This window comes from Cherax quadricarinatus, chromosome 39 (genome assembly GCF_038502225.1).
Source record: "Cherax quadricarinatus isolate ZL_2023a chromosome 39, ASM3850222v1, whole genome shotgun sequence".
Lineage (NCBI taxonomy): Eukaryota > Metazoa > Arthropoda > Malacostraca > Decapoda > Parastacidae > Cherax > Cherax quadricarinatus.
Window position 1 is genome coordinate 28303616 of NC_091330.1, and position 19677 is coordinate 28323292.

General features: G+C 43.5%; 1 protein-coding gene across 2 annotated transcripts in view; it reads right to left on the reverse strand.

Annotated features, from left to right (window-relative positions):
- The window catches only part of LOC128694822 (breast cancer anti-estrogen resistance protein 3 homolog), a 680692-nt gene that overhangs the window by 565136 nt on the left and 95879 nt on the right, over window positions 1-19677 (reverse strand). The gene's annotated exons all lie outside the window — the stretch shown is intronic.

Sequence of the window (19677 nt, forward strand, 5' to 3'; positions counted from 1 at the left end):
AACTTCAATAATAAAGACATTAAGTAGGATGAAATTAATAACGACCTCATTAATATAATAAAGGTAACGTGAGTGTCATGGACTCGAACCAATGTTTTAAGAGGATAAGCTCAATGACACCAGAAAAATACTCCAGACAAATACTATTAAGGCAGTGAGGAACTGAGTCAGAAATAGATTTCTAACTCATTTCCTGACGAAGACGAAGAATCACACAACTGCTCCAAGGCTGTAGACTTTCTGAATATTAAAATGGTATAAAATACCGACAGGTTGGTAAGTAAGACATACGTGCAACAGTTGTGTCTTTATTCTGAAACGTTTCGCCTACTCAGTAGGCTTCTTCAGTCGAGTACAGAAAAGTTGATAGAATCAGTAGAGATGTGAAGACGACGTGATCAGTCCACCCTTAAGAAGTAGTTTTAAGGTGGTCAGTCCCTTAGCCTGGAGAAGAGTGTTTGTTATATAGTCTGAAACAATGTGAAGTAGAAGTGAGAGTATGGACACCTATATACTGTCAGAAGGTGATGTGTAATCCACATTGTTCTAGACTATGGAATAAAAACTCTTCTCCAGGCTGAGGGACTGACCACCTCAAAACTAAGGTTTCAAGGGTGATGGACTGATCACATCGTCTTCACATCTCTACTGCTTCTATCAACTTTTCTGTACTCGACTAAAGAAGCCTACTGTGTAGGCGAAATGCTTCGGAATAAAGATACCTAACTTTTGAGCATGTCTTACAAGAACGTTGAAGAATGGACAGAAATACTGGTTACAGAAATGGATGGTACAGACTCCTGGAGGGACAGAGAGAGTATAAGGCCATATTATGTTTACCTGGAGTTTACCTGGAGAGAGTTCCGGGGGTCAAGCAAACACTTGACTATCCAGTTCTTGCTTACGTTGATAACAAATGAGTGAAATATTGAAGTGACAATGACACTATCTGGTCAGTGAGACATTAACCAGACTAAGAGTTAATCTCAAAATAATTTCTCAAAACTGAGAAATATCCATAATTTCTGACATAATCCGTAACCCAACTCGACAAACCATTAATAAGATGCACCAGACCCTGGCTTGTGCTACTTAAAGGCATAAATAAGATGCACCAAACTCTGGCTTGTGCAACTTCAAGGCATTAATAAGATGCACCAGACCCTGGCTTGTGCAACTTCATGACCATTAATAAGATGCACCAGACCCTGGCTTGTGCAACTTCATGACCATTAATAAGATGCACCAGACCCTGGCTTGTGCAACTTCATGACCATTAATAAGATGCACCAGACCCTGGCTTGTGCAACTTCATGACCATTAATAAGATGCACCAGACCCTGGCTTGTGCTACTTAAAGGCATAAATAAGATGCACCAAACTCTGGCTTGTGCTACTTAAAGACATTAATAAAATGCACCAAACTCTGGCTTGTGCAACTTCAAGGCATTAATAAGATGCACCAGACCCTGGCTTGTGCAACTTCATGACCATTAATAAGATGCACCAGACCCTGGCTTGTGCAACTTCATGACCATTAATAAGATGCACCAGACCCTGGCTTGTGCAACTTCATGACCATTAATAAGATGCACCAGACCCTGGCTTGTGCAACTTCATGACCATTAATAAGATGCACCAGACCCTGGCTTGTGCTACTTAAAGGCATAAATAAGATGCACCAAACTCTGGCTTGTGCTACTTAAAGACATTAATAAAATGCACCAAACTCTGGCTTGTGCAACTTCAAGGCATTAATAAGATGCACCAGACCCTGGCTTGTGCAACTTCATGACCATTAATAAGATGCACCAGACCCTGGCTTGTGCAACTTCATGACCATTAATAAGATGCACCAGACCCTGGCTTGTGCAACTTCATGACCATTAATAAGATGCACCAGACCCTGGCTTGTGCAACTTCATGACCATTAATAAGATGCACCAGACCCTGGCTTGTGCAACTTCATGACCATTAATAAGATGCACCAGACCCTGGCTTGTGCAACTTCATGACCATTAATAACATGCACCAGACCCTGGCTTGTGCAACTTCATGACCATTAATAACATGCACCAGACCCTGGCTTGTGCAACTTCATGACCATTAATAACATGCACCAGACCCTGGCTTGTGCAACTTCATGACCATTAACAAGACGCACCAGACCCTGGCTTGTGCAACTTCATGACCATTAATAACATGCACCAGACCCTGGCTTGTGCAACTTCATGACCATTAATAAGATGCACCAGACCCTGGCTTGTGCAACTTCATGACCATTAATAAGATGCACCAGACCCTGGCTTGTGCAACTTCATGACCATTAATAACATGCACCAGACCCTGGCTTGTGCAACTTCATGACCATTAATAACATGCACCAGACCCTGGCTTGTGCAACTTCATGACCATTAACAAGACGCACCAGACCCTGGCTTGTGCAACTTCATGACCATTAATAACATGCACCAGACCCTGGCTTGTGCAACTTCATGACCATTAATAAGATGCACCAGACCCTGGCTTGTGCAACTTCATGACCATTAATAAGATGCACCAGACCCTGGCTTGTGCAACTTCATGACCATTAATAACATGCACCAGACCCTGGCTTGTGCAACTTCATGACCATTAACAAGACGCACCAGACCCTGGCTTGTGCAACTTCATGACCATTAATAACATGCACCAGACCCTGGCTTGTGCAACTTCATGACCATTAATAAGACGCACAAGACCCTGGCTTGTGCAACTTTATATTCATCAAGAAATACAAGCAATCACTATCATGTATTTTTAATATCTTGTGGAGATGGAATCTAGAAACAGGACTCATCACACATTTACAGCGACTAACGTAACCCCATTCTATATAGGCGGCAGTAATATATTAGTTAAAAATTATATTTAAATAACACTGACGTGCCACATTAACATTTTTAACAGTGTTTTAAGAAGGAACATTCTGGTAAATACATGAAACGTAGGTGACACATCATTTACACCTGAAAAATTCTGGACTGATTGGTCTCAAATTTGCATACGTAAGTCACTCTTTAAGAAAGAGGTTCTGAGGATAGTGTGAAATAACTATAATGAAAACCAGGGATTCGATAGGTAAACTTAAATATTTACTAAATCAATAAATGTAACGCGACCAGTGTGTTTCAACAGCCTGGTTTCATACATAAGAGGAATTACCAACAGACAGACCCCTGGCTGTCTTCCAAGAGGTGACGTGATAAGTTCCTCAGTTCAGCTCCTGACCAGCTGGGCTGCAGTCCATCCTCTTAATAACAGACAGTATATCACTGTTGTTATGACAGCTAAAAGTGTAACTGTTTAAAGTATTAATTATCTGAGTCAACTACTGCCCTCGGTGACTCCAGTTTTCTGTTCACACACGAAGAGTTTTTATCGCCTTTATCTTTTAATTATTGGCGTTGTAAGATAAGATAAGATAAGATTTCGTTCGGATTTTTAACCCCGGAGGGTTAGCCACCCAGGATAACCCAAGAAAGTCAGTGCGTCATCGAAGACTGTCTAATTTATTTCCATTGGGGTCCTTAATCTTGTCCCCCAGGATGCGACCCACACCAGTCGACTAACACCCAGGTACCTATTTGCTGCTAGGTGAACAGGACAACAGGTGTAAAGAAACGTGTCGAAATGTTTCCACCCACCGGGAATCGAACCCGGGCCCTCCGTGTGTGAAGCGGGAGCTTTAGCCACCAGGCCACCGGGCCACCTAGTCTAATTGGATATGTTATTACCTGATAGAGATGGTCTAACTAAATTAAACCTAAATAAATCTAACCTAAATATTGTAAGTGAGAAAAATGCTGCAAGCAATTTGAGAAATCCGCGTAGAATTTTCGGCTAGCATCAAAAACCTGGTTGACAAGACCTTCTACCAGACGAGCCTGGCCCAAGGCCGGTCTCTGGGAGCAGACAAACTCTCGAAATTCTTCAAAGGTATATCAAAGGTGGCCTGTTCTGGCCTGGGACTGGGCTGCGGGGGTGGTGACCCCCGTGGTGACTTGTATTTCAGCAACTCCGTCGACGGTTAAGCTTCATGCGTAGTAAACTGTCTTATCAGGTTGTTGCTATTTGTAACTCGTAAACTTTTTATAACCAGCACACCAAGTCCGGAAACTCTTGACGGATAATTGCTGGATGATCCTGAGGTCATTTTTACAAGGTCTACCTGGAGTCTACCTGGAGGGCATTCCGGGGATCAACACCCCCGCCGCCCGGTCCACGACCAGGCCTCCCAGTGGATCAGGGCCTGATCAACGAGGCTGTTACTGCTGGCCGTACTTAGTCCAACAACGAACGATGTCAAAAACATTGGATACAGCAGTGCTTACATTAAAACCTGACCTTCGGGTACACATATATATTTTATCAGGTCTCTCTCTTATCTCCATTCCGCTGTCACATTAAGCGATTATGAGAAATTTAGTATTTTCCAGCTGTAACATTTGTTATTGTTTTCGATGCATGTGTCTTACTGATAAATCAGACACATGTGCAACACTTGGGTATCTTTATTGAGGAAACGTTTCGCCACACAGTGGCTTCATCAGTCCATGCAAATGAGAATGGTGAGGAACAGGAGGAGTTTGAGGTAATAAGTCTTGAGTTGATGTAGTCAGTCCATCAATCTTGAAAAGAATACATCATATGTGCGGAGAAGTAGCTTATATACTGTAGGCAGGAGAGGTGCAGCAGTCGTAGGTGGTGTCACATTTGTCCAGTGTGGAAGTAGGTCGTGCCCAAGGCTTAGGCAAGCGAAGAATTCCCTGTATTAAGATCCCAAGATGTTGCTGTGTCGGACAGGAATGTAGATGAATGGTTCTTCACCATTCTCCTTTGTATGGACTGATGAAGCCACTGTGTGGCAAAACGTTTCCTCAATAAATTTACCCAAGTGTTGCATATGTATCTAATTTATCAACTTGTCCAGGTGTTTTTTATTGTTTTCTAGATACTTCACCAGAGAGAACGTTTCATTCTGTCTATATCTTCCAGGCTGTGTCTTGGTCTCTAACCGTGTTGTACACATACATTTCCAAATGTATATAGTGTACCTAAGTGTAAATACTTGCTATCGCTCTCGGTGAAGGAAAATATATTTCAAAGTCATTCAGATGTGCTTGTTCTGCTCCTTGCTCCCCTTTACGCCCAGGATAACGCCTTATTGTATGCTTGGGTTGTAATATGGGTAGCCTGTCCGAGAACTGGAGCTGGAGCTGGACTTAGAGCAGGAGTTGAGCCTAGGGTGAAGCTGAAGCGGGAACATTGTATAGCTAGCTGTCTGGCATTGCGTTAGGTTTGCCAACGCTTTACGAAACTTTGTGTATCAGCCTTGCGTTTTATGGTCAGCTTGCTATTGTATGATCGTTGACAGCCTGCTATTGGCTTCTTCACTGTGCTCGCTTCGCTATGATCAATCTTGCTGGTATGTGAATATTTTGCAGTTGGCTTTGCTATTGCGTATCAGCCTTGCTATTGTAGGTACGTATTCTGCATTCGGCTTTGTTATGTGTCAGCCTTATCGTCTGAGTATTCTGCAGTCGTACTGTGCATAGCTAAGCGTGTATTGCAAATAGCGTGTTACGCTGGGGTATGCCGCCTAGACGAGTCAGATGTCTGTCTGAATACACTTTAGTAAACTTGCCAAAATTCTCTACAGCGTTGCTGGCAAATTGCTCATTCCATTGGCATTGATTACGAACGCACACTCACAGCTGCACAGCTTCGTACTCTTATAAGTATCAAACTTCGAGAAGAGATGGCACATCAAACTCCTCCCTCTACAGGAGCTAGGAATAAAACCCCGATGTTCTCGCAAGAAGAAAATGATACATTACCAGAGCAAAATCGTCAGTCTCATGCGACAGAGTTGTCTGAAGGTGAATCTGCTGCGTTGACACTTGAGTTGGCGAAAATCAATCTTGAACAGACTAGGTAGCAAAGGGCATATGCGAGGGAAGAATTTGATGGGGAAAAAGAAAGAAGGCAGTTTTCTCAAATTGTGAATGACTTTAATTTGCAAAAAGCAGTACAACTGGTTCCCCGTTTCAATGAGGCAGAACCCAAACAATTTTTCGAAACTTTCGAAAATCAGGCTCGAGGCTTCAGGCGGCCAGAACAGCATTGGGCGTCTTTTGTGCATACAGCTTTTCTCGGAAGGCACAGGAATTTACATCAGTGCTAAATGACACTGATTTTTGTAATTACCAAGTGGTGAAGACCACAGTCCGTTGAGCATATCAATGTATTCCTGCTAAGTATAGGAAGTCATTCAAGTTAGGCAGACGACAGCTTGGTCAATCTCCGGTGGATTTTGTTAGACAGCAGACCACAGCTTTTACCAGCTGGTATAAAGCAAGTGGTGTCGCAACCTTCGATGAGCTAGTTCAGCTCATCTTAGTAGATAACCTGCTGGAGTCTGTGGGACCAGAGGTTAGTCTTTCTGCAGGATCATGTCTTAACCACTGCTTTGGAAGCAGCCAGGTTGGCTGATACTTTTGAAACTAACCGCTCCTTGTCCGAGCGGTCCCATCTCTCTTTTCAACAGCCTGGCATGAGCAGAGATCGTCAACATTGGAGGATGAAGTGCCAGCCGGAAGGAGAACGTCTACGTCAGCCAACTAAGTCACCTGGTGAGCCACGCTACTCAACTTATGGTCAACCTGGTGAGCGACAAACCACTCAACATGGTGTATTTCGACAACAGTACCCAGAGCGACACCAGTTACATCAGCAGGGAGTTAAGGTCAAGCCTATCGTTTGTTTTCTGTGCAACCAAGTAGGTCACATCTGCCCAAACTGCCCAAATAAACCCCAACCATTAGGGAAAATTTATGTCCCTAGTAACATGACCTTGAAAGTAGAGAAAGGGATGGCCCATTATTATTGTCAGTGTCGTATTTCCCTTCAGGAAGATTAAAAGAAAACTGAAGTCAGAACCTTTAGGGATACTGGAGCATATTGCTTGCTTGTAAGAGAGGGAGTACTTCCCCTTTCTGAACACACTTCATTATAATCCTTTGTTCTACTAGAAGCATTTGGAGGAACAATTTTCTGTCCCCTTGCATAAGATCTATATAAAATGCAGATATTACACTGGATATTTGACTATAGAAGTCTCTGGAGGATTTCCTATGAAAGATGCCATGTTATTACTGGGTAATAACATTACCACTTCTAGTGCATGTCCTGAACCCATAATGATTAATTCTTCTCCATTATAATCAAGGGGGAAGCGTTAAACCCGGAGGATTATACAGCGCCTGGGGGGGATGTGGAAGGCATTCAGGCTTAATTCGGGGAACTGGAGCACAGATCCAATTCCCTAAATCAAGAGCCCCTCACCAACATCAAGGAACCTTCCTTGAGGGGAATTCTTCTCCAATGTTGGCCCTAACTAGGGCAAAATCCCAAAGGTTGTCTGGAATAGCCAATTTGTTTTACGAGGAAAACTGGCCACAGCCTTGTAAATTTAGTGAACAGACCCAGATCAAGCCTTCCAATTCCAGGGTTGCAGGATTGCTAGATATCTGTTTCCATGCCCAAGGGACTGTCCTTCCGAGAGGAACAACGAAAGGACCCTTCACTGAATTTTGTTTTTCAGGCAGCCATGAGTAAATCCTTTTCAGATCATCCAGTCAAATATAAACTTAAAAAAACGACTATTTGATTTGCACTGAGACTGGAAAGGAGATAGAGGGTAGGCAACAGTCAGACAGGTTAATTGTTCCAACAAAGTTTAGACCTCGAATATTGAATATAGCTCATAATATTTCATTAGGAGGTCACCTAGGAATTACTAAAACTTTATATAGAATCTCAAAAGAATTCTATTGTCCAAAATTAAGGCAGGATGTGAAGAATCATATCCGCTGTTGCTGAGAATGTCAACAAGTAGGGCAACCTGGACATTCCATTAAACCTACACCTCTCCAGCCTATACCTGCTGATGGAGAACGTTTTGCAGAATTAATTATAGATTGTGTAGGTCCACTACCTAAGACCAAGGCTGGAAATCAGTACTTATTTACCATTATGGATAGAGTAACTAGATACCCAGAAGTAATTCCCATGTGCAGTATTAATACTAAAGCCATTCTCAAAGCTTTAACAAAATTCATCTTGTTTTGGCATTCCTAAATCTGTTCAAAGTGATCAAGGTACTAACTTCACTGCCAAAGTACTTAGGGAAGCATTAACTAGGTTAGGGATAATCCACAACATATCCACTGCCTATCATCCTCAGTCCCAAGGCGCTTTGGAAAGATTCCATCAGACGTTAAAAACCATGATGAGAACTTTTTGTATGCATTTTCTTACAGACTGGGATGAATCACTATCTTTGTTGCTGTTTTCAATAAGAGAAACTGTACAGGAGTCTACCGGGTACAGTCCATTTGAGCTGATCTTTAGGCACAATGTACGGGGTCCTCTTCGGGTGCTCAAAGAAGGATGGATGGGAGAAGACGTTAGCTCAACACTCTGCAACCCGTCTTCAAGGTTGCAGGTGGCACGTCAGTTAGCCAAGACTAACTTAAAGGCAGCTCAAAATAAGATGAAACAGAGGTATGACAGAAATGCACAATTCTGCTCTTTCCATCCAGGAGACAAGGTGTTGGTAAAAGAACCTATACCTGGCCACACCTTGAAAGCTAGATTTATGGGACCAATGCAAATTGTAAGTAAATTATCTGATATAAATTATGTGGTGTCTCCCCTTGATAAGACCTCAAAAACTAAAACTTACCACATTAATCAAATTAAAACGTTTAATACACCAGATAAAGTCCCAGTAATGAATCTGTCCTCTGTCTCTGAGGACGACTCTGACTCTTTACACTCGATTTCTGAAATTAATGTCAAGCTTCCAAACTCTGTCCTCCTCAAGGACCCTAGCCCTTTAATGGTGAGGGTATCTAAAATTCAAGTAACAAATTTAGCTGTGCTTCTACAATGATACCCAGATATTTTTTCGGATGTGCTGAAAAAAATGTACATTAGGTTATCATGACGTAGATGTGGGGAAACTCTCCCCCTGCAGAGCTAATCCTGAAAAGCAGAAGCTACTTCAACAGGAGGTAGAATTTCTGTTAGAACATGGGTTAGTGGAGGAGTCATCTAGTCCATGGGATTCACCGTGCATCCTTGTTAAAAAACTGATGGAGGTTTTCGACTGTGTACAGACTACCGTAAGGTGAACGAGGTCACAATTACAGATGCTTACCCTCTTCCTCGTTTGGATGACGTAATCGACTTTGTGGGTAAGGCTACTTCTGTGTCCAAGTTAGATCTCCTTAAAGGTTACTATCCTTGGACGGATAAGGGGAAGAAAATCTCTGCCTTCGCAATTCCAGGAGGTCATTATCAATATACAGTTACCCCCTTCGGAATGAAAAATTCTCCCTCATTCCAGAAACTTATCCATTAGGCTATTAAAGGACATGAAGGCACGGCAGCTTACCTAGATGATGATGGTGGTGTCTGATACTTGGGATCAACACCTGTATAGGTTTAAGGCTCTCTTTGAGACCTTCCAGAGTTCCCACTTAACTGTTAATTTATCTAAGTCTTCCTTTGGCCAGGCTACTGTTAATTTTCTGGACCATGAAGTAGGTAGTGGCAAAGCTGCCCCTAAATTTGCTAACGTTCTTGTCATTAAAGATTATCCAGTTCCTCATGACAGGAAATCTCTTCAACATTTCCTAGGCATGATAGGATTTTACAGAAAATTCTGTAAAAAATTTTCAGATATTGTAGCCCCTCTTACCAGTCACAAAGTTCCCTTTAATTGGACCCCAGAATGTCAAAATGCTTTCACGAAAGCAAAAGGATTATTGTGCACTGCACCCATTCTTTTGCCTCCAGACTTCTCCAAATCTTTCTCATTACAGTTTGATGCTTGTGAGTCTGGGGTTGGGGCAGTACTGTTGCAAGCCGTGGACGATGGGTTACAGCCTGTAGCCTACTTCTCATCCAAGTACCAGCCACACCAGGAGGGCCTACTCTACCACTGAAAAAGAAGCCCTTGTGCTGGTACTGACCTTGGAGCACTTCGATGTTTAGATGTTTACGTGGGCCAGACTTCACAGGTGGTCACTGTTTTTAGTGACCACAACCCTCTGGTGTATCTCCAAGCCATGAAGAACCACAATACAAGGCTCATGAGGTGGAGTCTATGGCTGCAGCTCTATTCTCTCAGAATAATGCACATAACCAGCAAAGAAAATAAGCTGGCTGACTCATTGTCACGAATCTAGATTTTATATGTATTAGGTCAGGATGTGTTAGGGACCTTTGGTAATCGGTTTCAAGCTCTTTTTTCCCCTTTTACATATAATGAATATTGTTGTTTATTTTTTTTTTTTTTAGTGAGGGAATGTCCTGCTTCTGTCCGCAGGTATCTCGGACCTACGTTAGCCCTGTCTGCTGTCTCGCTCTGAGTTTAGAGTTTAGCTTTGTCATGAGTAAAGTTGAGCTCTACCTAAGAGGAGTTGGATAAACCATACCACGGATGGGGTTTGAACCCGCGGTAAGAGTCTCAAAACTCAAGACCGTTGCATTAGCCACTAGGCCAGCTAGCTGGCCCAGTGGCTAATGCGACGGTCTAGGGTGTTGAGGCTCTCTTACCGCGGGTTCAAACCCCATCCGTGGTATGGTTTGTTTGCAATCGTGTCATTACGATTTCGTGAGTTAAGAGTTGGATGGCTGAGAGAAAAGACGGTCCCATGATATTGTGCCATGGTGGCAATGGGAGGTGGGAGTCTATTCCTGAACCCTCTCGGGGTGGGGGGTGTGGCATGCAAAGAGTACAGAACCTTTATTCGGCACATGTACACACCCTCATTGAAAGGCTATCTTCCCAACCAGTGAACCAGTACTAAGGGTCAAATGGTGGGGCCCCACCGTTCGATCAGTACCAAGGTTCAGCCAATGAGAAGGTGGGTCTGGCAATCGTGGAGGTGTTGTGGTCACCACCCACCTGTCAACCCTTGTCATTTCCATTCTAGAGCTGGTTGAGCATGGTTGTTCATTCTGTCTCCAGGCTGTGTCTTTGTCTCTAACCGTGTTGTACACATACATTTCCAACTGTATATAGTGTACATAAGTGTAAATACTTGCTATTGCTCTTGGTGGAGGGAAATATATTTCTAAGTCACTCAGCTGTGTTTGTTCTGCTCCTTGCTCCCCTTTACACCCAGGATAACAGGCCTTATTGTGCCTGGGTTGCAATAAACAGCAACAGCCTGGTTGACCAGACCAACACCATAAAAGCCTAGTCACAGGCAGGGCTGCACTAGTAGCAACAGTCTAGAAACTTGTCGTAGGTATGTCACATATATACAATTATTCCTAGGCGTGAATACAACAATGGTATACAATACCGACAGTTACGTTTCTTTATTATGAAACATTTCGCCTACACAGCAGGCTTCTTGAGTCGAATACAAAGGAGAACACAGAAGTAATGAAGATGTAAAGATGTAATCAGTCCATTACGGCCGAAGTAGATATGAGGTGGTCAGTCCCTCAGCCTGGAGAGCAGCTTTACGTCAAGAGTTCAGCTATAAAGCCATTTAATTCCGCTTTTCTCAACAGTAAATATGCAGTCTTAGCGCCATTACAAAGACTGGCATGACATGTGATGTTAATGGTACCAGCTCACTTTATTTTATTTGTCATCGCTGTGATGCCTCATGGATCAGGAATATTTTGAGCCTTTGTGAAAAAAGCGAAGATAACTTTATAGAACATAGAGCTTTTGTGTCACGTATGGATTTTTTTTATTTTTATTTAAAACATAGAACAAATACAAGGATGTATAAGAGCATAATAAAATTAAAAACTATACTGGATATTAACAATACCCTCTAGTACATAATCCCAGTACAGAAAATAAACACTATAGATAATGGCCATATTACAACCAAAATACACAACCCATAACATATCCTGCAAACCCCTCCTTTTACAATAATTACTGTTGGAAGTGGAGACACATAGCTGACACTTCTCTCTCCCCCTCACATTAAAATATATTTACATTCACAGTTCTAAGAAACATTAATTATCCTAAAATTTAGGATCATACCCTGACCTCATCAAAAACTTAATGAGTATTTACCAGAAGTTGGTGGTGCATGCACAACAAAAACACAAAAACATGAAATTACAGACTAAAAACAGATATAAACATTACATTCCTATATACACCCATGCACCTTTATAAGTAGAAGAATAAGCACCAACAATATATAATATCAATATTAATGTAAAAACCATGAAATTCAAACTTTTATAACAACATTGTATAACGTGAAGTTCACGCTTTAAAAAGCAATAAAATACACCACATGCTACATTATCGGTAAAATACTAGGATATGTAAATATATTAAAAGAATCCAAGACTAAGACATGAATAAGATTATCCAAATGGTTAAATTTGATTTTAGTAAGATAACACTATATCAAACTCCTTACATCTAACACACCACATACAAACATATCAAAACTTAACACACATTCCACCAGACTAGACTTTCTCTGTGCCTTCTAGCACGTGCCTAACTAGTATTACATACAAATAAATATACGATGGATATTAATTTAGGTTACTAATCCTATTCACACACAATTACATAATAGGCAATTACTTCAAAAGTGATACAGGAACACGTTGCAAAAATTGCAAAAACCTCAATGTTTCAAGGAACATAGTGAAAGGAATACCCTCTCAAGAAAAGTTAAAATTCACTTGCAAGAACAGTACAAGCGGGACATAATCGCTACCGAAGAAATTATTCATGTTATATATTTTATGTTATATATTTATAAATGTTATATATTTAAACTGTCCTTTATACCTTCCCCAATTAAACAAAAATATATCTTTCACACCATCACATCCAGTTTCACACTTGTACCTCCAGTCGCACCCATCCACCCATCACTTCACACCCAAGGAGGTCAGCCCGTTGAATACCCCTGACACCCCCCCCCTTTACCAACATACTCACCCCGGCAGTTAAAATCCCGTTATAACGCCAATAAATTCCCTACTGTTAGTCCTCTATAATCTTCAGAAAAAACCTCACCCCATTTTTTCCCATATATATTAATTTTTAAAATGTAGCCACCAATATCCTTCTCAGCACTTCCCCAGCCTCCTTCCCCCTCATACCCCACAAAACATATATGTAGTCCACGATTATATATGCTAAACCCCTTGCCACACCCTCACCCACCCCACTCATATTAAGACTCAATGCTCCCAATATCGACACACCTTGACCCCCCACCCTTGCCACTACCTTACTCATCCATACCCTGATGCACTCCAAACCTTCACAAAAAATAGACATGATACACAGTCTCTTCCCCACTGCATCTGCTACACCCCCCACCCTCGATCACCCTCCTATCTAGGAGCATCACTCTCGATGGCAATATACCATGTAGGAAACGATACATAACCTCACGGGCCCTAGGTTGTATCCTTAATTTACTAAATCTTTGCCATATTACATCCCATGCACACATGGGGTAGATCCCTTCAACTGGCGCCACATGTCCCTCTAACAATTTACACAAAGTTCCCACTTTTACTTTTCCCAGTTCCCTGGCTAACACTAAGGCACGTAACACTTTTTCACATTCCTTCATTTCTGCTCCCCTATATCATTTCCTTAGGTGATCACGTACCTTATCTAGCTCCCCCCCCTCCATCGACCGACACACATCACTTCCCTCTTAATGAACACATATTTCACTCGCTTTCTCAAGTCCAACAAACCCAACCCTCCCTTACATACTGGCAATGTCACTACCTCCCTTCGCAACCAGTCTGCACCCTGAACCCCACAAGAATTTGAACACCATTCTAAGAATACTTGTGATCGCCATTCCTGTTAATGGCAACACTGCCGAAACAAACCAGACTTTACTATATAGTAATACATTGATGACAATTGCTCGTTGCCTAAGGGTTAAATGATGAGGTCGCAGTATTCCCAAATGTCGCTGCACCTGTTCCACCATCCTATTCGAATTGTTCACCCTTGCAGCACTCAGGTCAGCCTCATATATAACACCACAGATTTTCAGACTCCCAATCTGACGCTGCACAACATCACGTCCCCATTCCAATCTCCCTGCCCACTCTCCCAGCCCCATTATCATTGACTTCTCCAGATTTACTTTCATCCCGGAAGCTCTCCCAAACATATGTACAACTTCCCCCAAAACTTCTAACCATGTCTCCTCACACACCAGAATAGTTGTATCAACATAACCCACCAAGCCAGGCCAAGGTTTCTGCACACCATCCCCCCCCCATTTCTTAGACGATCCTCCACCATCCTATAAAAAGGATCCTGAACACATGCAAACAATAGTTGTGATATTGGACAACCCTGCTGAAGACCCCACTCCATGGTGACTCCCTCCCCCACACACCCATTGATTTGCACCCTTACTTTCGCTCCTGAGTACAACGTATCCACCCACCCCACTATTTCTTCGCCATACCCCTGTCTGAAGAGTATATCCTGCAAAGCCCCTCTTTCCACCCTGTCATAAGCCCCTTGCCAATCCAATGCCAACAACGCCCCTCTTCCCCCTTCCATGTCCTCCAGGAACCCCTTTATGATCCCGTGGCCCTCGACCATTGACCTACCTGGCAACCCAAACTGAGACTCAAACACCACCCTCCCCACAACACATTTAAGCCTATTCCCAAGAATTTTTGCAAACAGCTTATAATCAGCACAAAGCAATGAAATGGCTCGGTAATCCCGAAGCGTACTCTGCTTTTCACCCTTCGGGACCAACACCACCACTGCCGTTGCCTGTGACTCTCCCATCTTACCTCAGTCTTTCATAAAATTCGCTTGGTAAACCATCTGTCCCGGGCACCTTTCCCTTCCTCATGTCCATAAAGGCTCTCCATATTTCTTCCTTCTCATTGACCCCACCCAGTGCCTCCCAATCACTCCTCCCCAGTTTGCATGGCACATACATACCTGATCAAGAACCTCACCATCCACCCTGCTACTTTTCCCATACTTCTCAAACCATCTATCTGCATACACACTCATCCCCATTGTTTCCTGTAATACCTGACCCTCTCAAAAAAAAAACCACCGAAGAAATGACTTGCAATCCCGGTATTGCAGTCATTTGATGTCGTACCTTCTGTCCTCGCAGCACACAAGCCAATGGCTTGTCACCCCAGTGTACTTTGTCCAACCCCGCTTGCAACCCCACTGCAAAACGCTCTTCTTGCAAATCCCTTATTCTGTCCTTCAACATTTGTATTTCCTCCATGGGGTAAACCCCCGCCACTGCCCCTTCCCCCCCACATAACAATCCCATAATCTAGATTCTAAATAATTTGACAATCCATACCTCAATTGATTACTGTATTTGCCCTCCCTCACATAGAATTGACGTATTCTTACCTTAGCCACACTATCCCACCATCCTGCCACATCCTCCTCAGTCCTTCCCTCCGCAAAGAGCTCTTCCCAAAATACTGCAAAACCTTCCACTCCCTCCCCATCCCCCAAAATCATCGTATTCAGTTTCCAATAACTTCACTGCCTATGAGCCAAAGTTTCCAATCCCACCTCCACTATTACCGCCCTGTGATCAGAAGACACCATCTCAATGGTTTTAAAAGACTCTGCCAAAACCCTCTGAGATAAATATTTCTTATCCAAACGAGCTGTGTATCCCCGCCTTATAAAAGTATGTTCTACCTCCCACGTACCTCCCCCAAAAGCATCTTGTAACTGAAGATCTCTAAACAGGCCCCCTAAGACTGAAGAAAAATATCCTGCTCCTCTGGGTTCCATATCTGCCCTCTTAACTACACAATTCCAATCCCCCCCCCCGCAATCGCCACATTCGGTAACATGCGTAGGAAGTACACAAGTTCCTCCTGCACAAAATCCGTCTTTACTTTCACTTCACTTTCTGCCGAGGCATACACACAAACTTAAAGCCACTCTCTCTCCCATCCACCATCCTTCCACACATAAATCTCTCCCCCCTCCCCCCATCTTTCCAGTGCAATACAAACAGGCTCACCTCCCTGATCAACACACCCACTCCTCCTTTTAAATGCTCAGACAGCAACACATAAGCCTGGTACCCAGACACCACTAATTCACAACCAAGTTTAAAATTGTGTTCCTGCACAAAAGCCATGTCAACCTTATATCTATTCAAAAACATCCGGAAGTACTCACGTTTTACACCAACACACAGATCATTAATATTTATTGTTACACACCAGAGGCCGGTTTAATGTTTCCCTCCCTGCCTCATTTCAATACTCTTCCCTTTCTGACCATTCCCCTGGGCATTGCCTTTGCCACGTACTCCACCCTCCTTCCCAACCATCACCCCCCTTCTGTTGTGGCCCTCTCTTAGAGTCACACTGGATACCAGAACCCCATGCCTTTTTCCCTGGGCTTTGCGCCAGCGTCAGAACATCGTCTGAATCTGACGCAACCGCCCTTTTCCTCATTGCTCCCTCCATCTCCATATCTGTGTCCTGGGAGTCCTCACAATGGACTTCCACCTCTACCACCCTGAATTCGCCTCCATGTCCTTCCATGGCATTCGCACTCCCATCACAGGTGCCACCTGGTCTTCCCTCCTCCTGCACACACCTCCTTCTGCCCCGATCCCAGGTAACACAGTCGCCAACTCCTCGATAGCTTTCACTTCTGCGCCCACTTGCACCTCCTCACTCGACAACTGTACTGTCAATGGGCTGGGTGATTCATGAATCTCCACGTCCCCTTCCGATTCCACAGGAGGAGCCACCACCTCTTCACTCCTAATGCAACCATGCCCTCCTCCTTGCCTCTGTTCTTCCTCAGGCATCGTTCATGCGCAGTTGCTCCGCCTCTTGCCGGCCCAGGAGCCCAATTCCGCCATATGATCATATTCGCCACACAGATGGCACAAACGCCTCTGCCCGGCATGTGCCACCATTACCTGGGTTTTAAACTCCTCGAGATATACATATGAGGGTATAGGAGGTCTCACTGTCATCTTAAGATTGAAAGTACCCTCCGGAAATCCAGCATAAGCTCCTTTTATCCATTTTCCAGGTTGGGCTAGATATACAGTCCCATATCTTTCGAAAACACTTCTGATATCCTCTTCATCAGCCTCAAAAGGCACGTTACAGAGCTTGACCCAGGAATAATGTCTTGATACATCCGTCAGCCTGACTCTCACTGCCAGTGTTATGTTAATGCTGACATCTTGAAAATGATCCACCAACTCCTCGTACACTTGAGCTGTTAGCACTTTCACGAATATTCTATAAACACCATTTAGTGCAACTCCATATAAATCCTCATCTCTGATGCCGTATGTCTCTCTTATAATTTTGGGCAATAACACCTCGGCTGACATAGGCGTTAAAGCCCCACTAATGAGCTCAATGCCCACAGTATTCACTCTCCGGCACACACCTAGCGCCATATTGTTTTCTGGGTAGCTTGTCTGGGAAAACAGTAGAGGGGTGCAAAGCATGACCACACACTACCTCATCCAGGCAGCGAATGCGGCACTATGAAATTACAGGCATCTAGTCCTGCCTTCATGAGTGTGGGGAAGATCACTTGTATTTGCTGCCTCGCAAAATCGTTTACCTCACTGAACAGTTCATTACTACACCCACCATTTCTTCACAAAACAATTATTTACAACACTGAACAAACAGGATACATCCTGGCATCCAGTGAGCACACTACACTGAACAATCCATTAATAAAATGAAGCATGGTAGGTAAGACACATGTGCAACATTCAGACATCTTTATTCCGAAACGTTTCGTCGACACAGTAGGCTTCTTCAGTCGAGTACAGAAAGTAGCCAGGAGCAGTAGAGATTTGAAGACTGATTACAGTCTTCACATCTCTTCTGCTCCTGGCTACTTTCTGTACTCGACTGAAGAAGCCTACTATGTAGGCGAAACGTTTGGGAATAAAGATGTCTAAATGTTACCTATGTGTCTTACCAACCTATCGGTCTTGTATGCCATTTTGACACTCAAACTGAAGCATCAGTTAATACATTGAATAATCCAGGACAGTACTGTTCAATCCATTACTATTTTGAACAATTAAAGACGGCGATAGTATTTTCCAGGGCTAATACTACGCACCTCTCCAGGGCTAATACTACGTACCTCTCCAGGACCAATGCTAAGCACCTCTCCAGGGCTAATACTGTTGTTAGGTAAGACACATATGCAACAGTTAAGTATCTTTATTTTGAAACGTTTCGCCTACACAGTAGGCTTCTTCAGTCGAGTACAGAAAAGTTGATAGAAGCAGAAGAGACTTGAAGACGATGTAATCAGTCCATCACCCTTAAAGTTTTGAGGTGGTCAGTCCCTCAGTCTGGAGAAGAGCATTGTTCCATAGTATGAAACAATATGGAGATGAAGTGACAGGATGGAGCCTTATGTAGCGCCAAGAGGTGAGACGTAGGTCAACTAGAAGAGGTAAGAACTCAGATGTTGGGAGGTCAGGTCCCTCTCAAATCCAGCCGTTCTCACTAGTAGAGGTTGTCGAAGTTGACTGCAGGTCTGTACCAAGATACTCTTGTGTTGCAGTGTCTGACAGATTGAACATTAAAATGGTATAAAATACCGACAGTTTGTTAGGTAAGACACATATGCAACAGTTAGGTATCTTTATTTCGAAACGTTTCGCCTACACAGTTGGCTTCTTCATTTTAATGTTCAATCTGTCAGACACTGCAACACAAGAGTATCTTGGTACAGACCTGCAGTCAACTTCGACAACCTCTACTAGTGAGAACGGCTGGATTTGAGAGGGACCTGACCTCCCAACATCTGAGTTCTTACCTCTTCTAGTTGACCTACGTCTCACCTCTTGGCGCTACATAAGGCTCCATCCTGTCACTTCATCTCCATATTGTTTCATACTATGGAACAATGCTCTTCTCCAGACTGAGGGACTGACCACCTCAAAACTTTAAGGGTGATGGACTGATTACATCGTCTTCAAGTCTCTTCTGCTTCTATCAACTTTTCTGTACTCGACTGAAGAAGCCTACTGTGTAGGCGAAACGTTTCGAAATAAAGATACCTAACTGTTGCATATGTGTCTTACCTAACAACCTGTCGGTATTTTATACCATTTTAATGTTCAGGGCTAATACTACGTACCTCTCCAGGACCAATGCTAGGCACCTCTCCAGGACCAATACTACGCACCTCTCCAGGACCAATGCTAGGCACCTCTCCAGGACCAATACTACGCACCTCTCCAGGACCAATACTACGCACCTCTCCAGGACCAATGCTAGGCACCTCTCCAGGACCAATACTACGCACCTCTCCAGGACCAATGCTAGGCACCTCTCCAGGACCAATACTACGCACCTCTCCAGGACCAATACTACGCACCTCTCCAGGACCAATGCTAGGCACCTCTCCAGGACCAATACTACGCACCTCTCCAGGACCAATGCTAGGCACCTCTCCAGGACCAATACTACGCACCTCTCCAGGACCAATACTACGCACCTCTCCATGACCAATGCTAGGCACCTCTCCAGGACCAATACTACGCACCTCTCCAG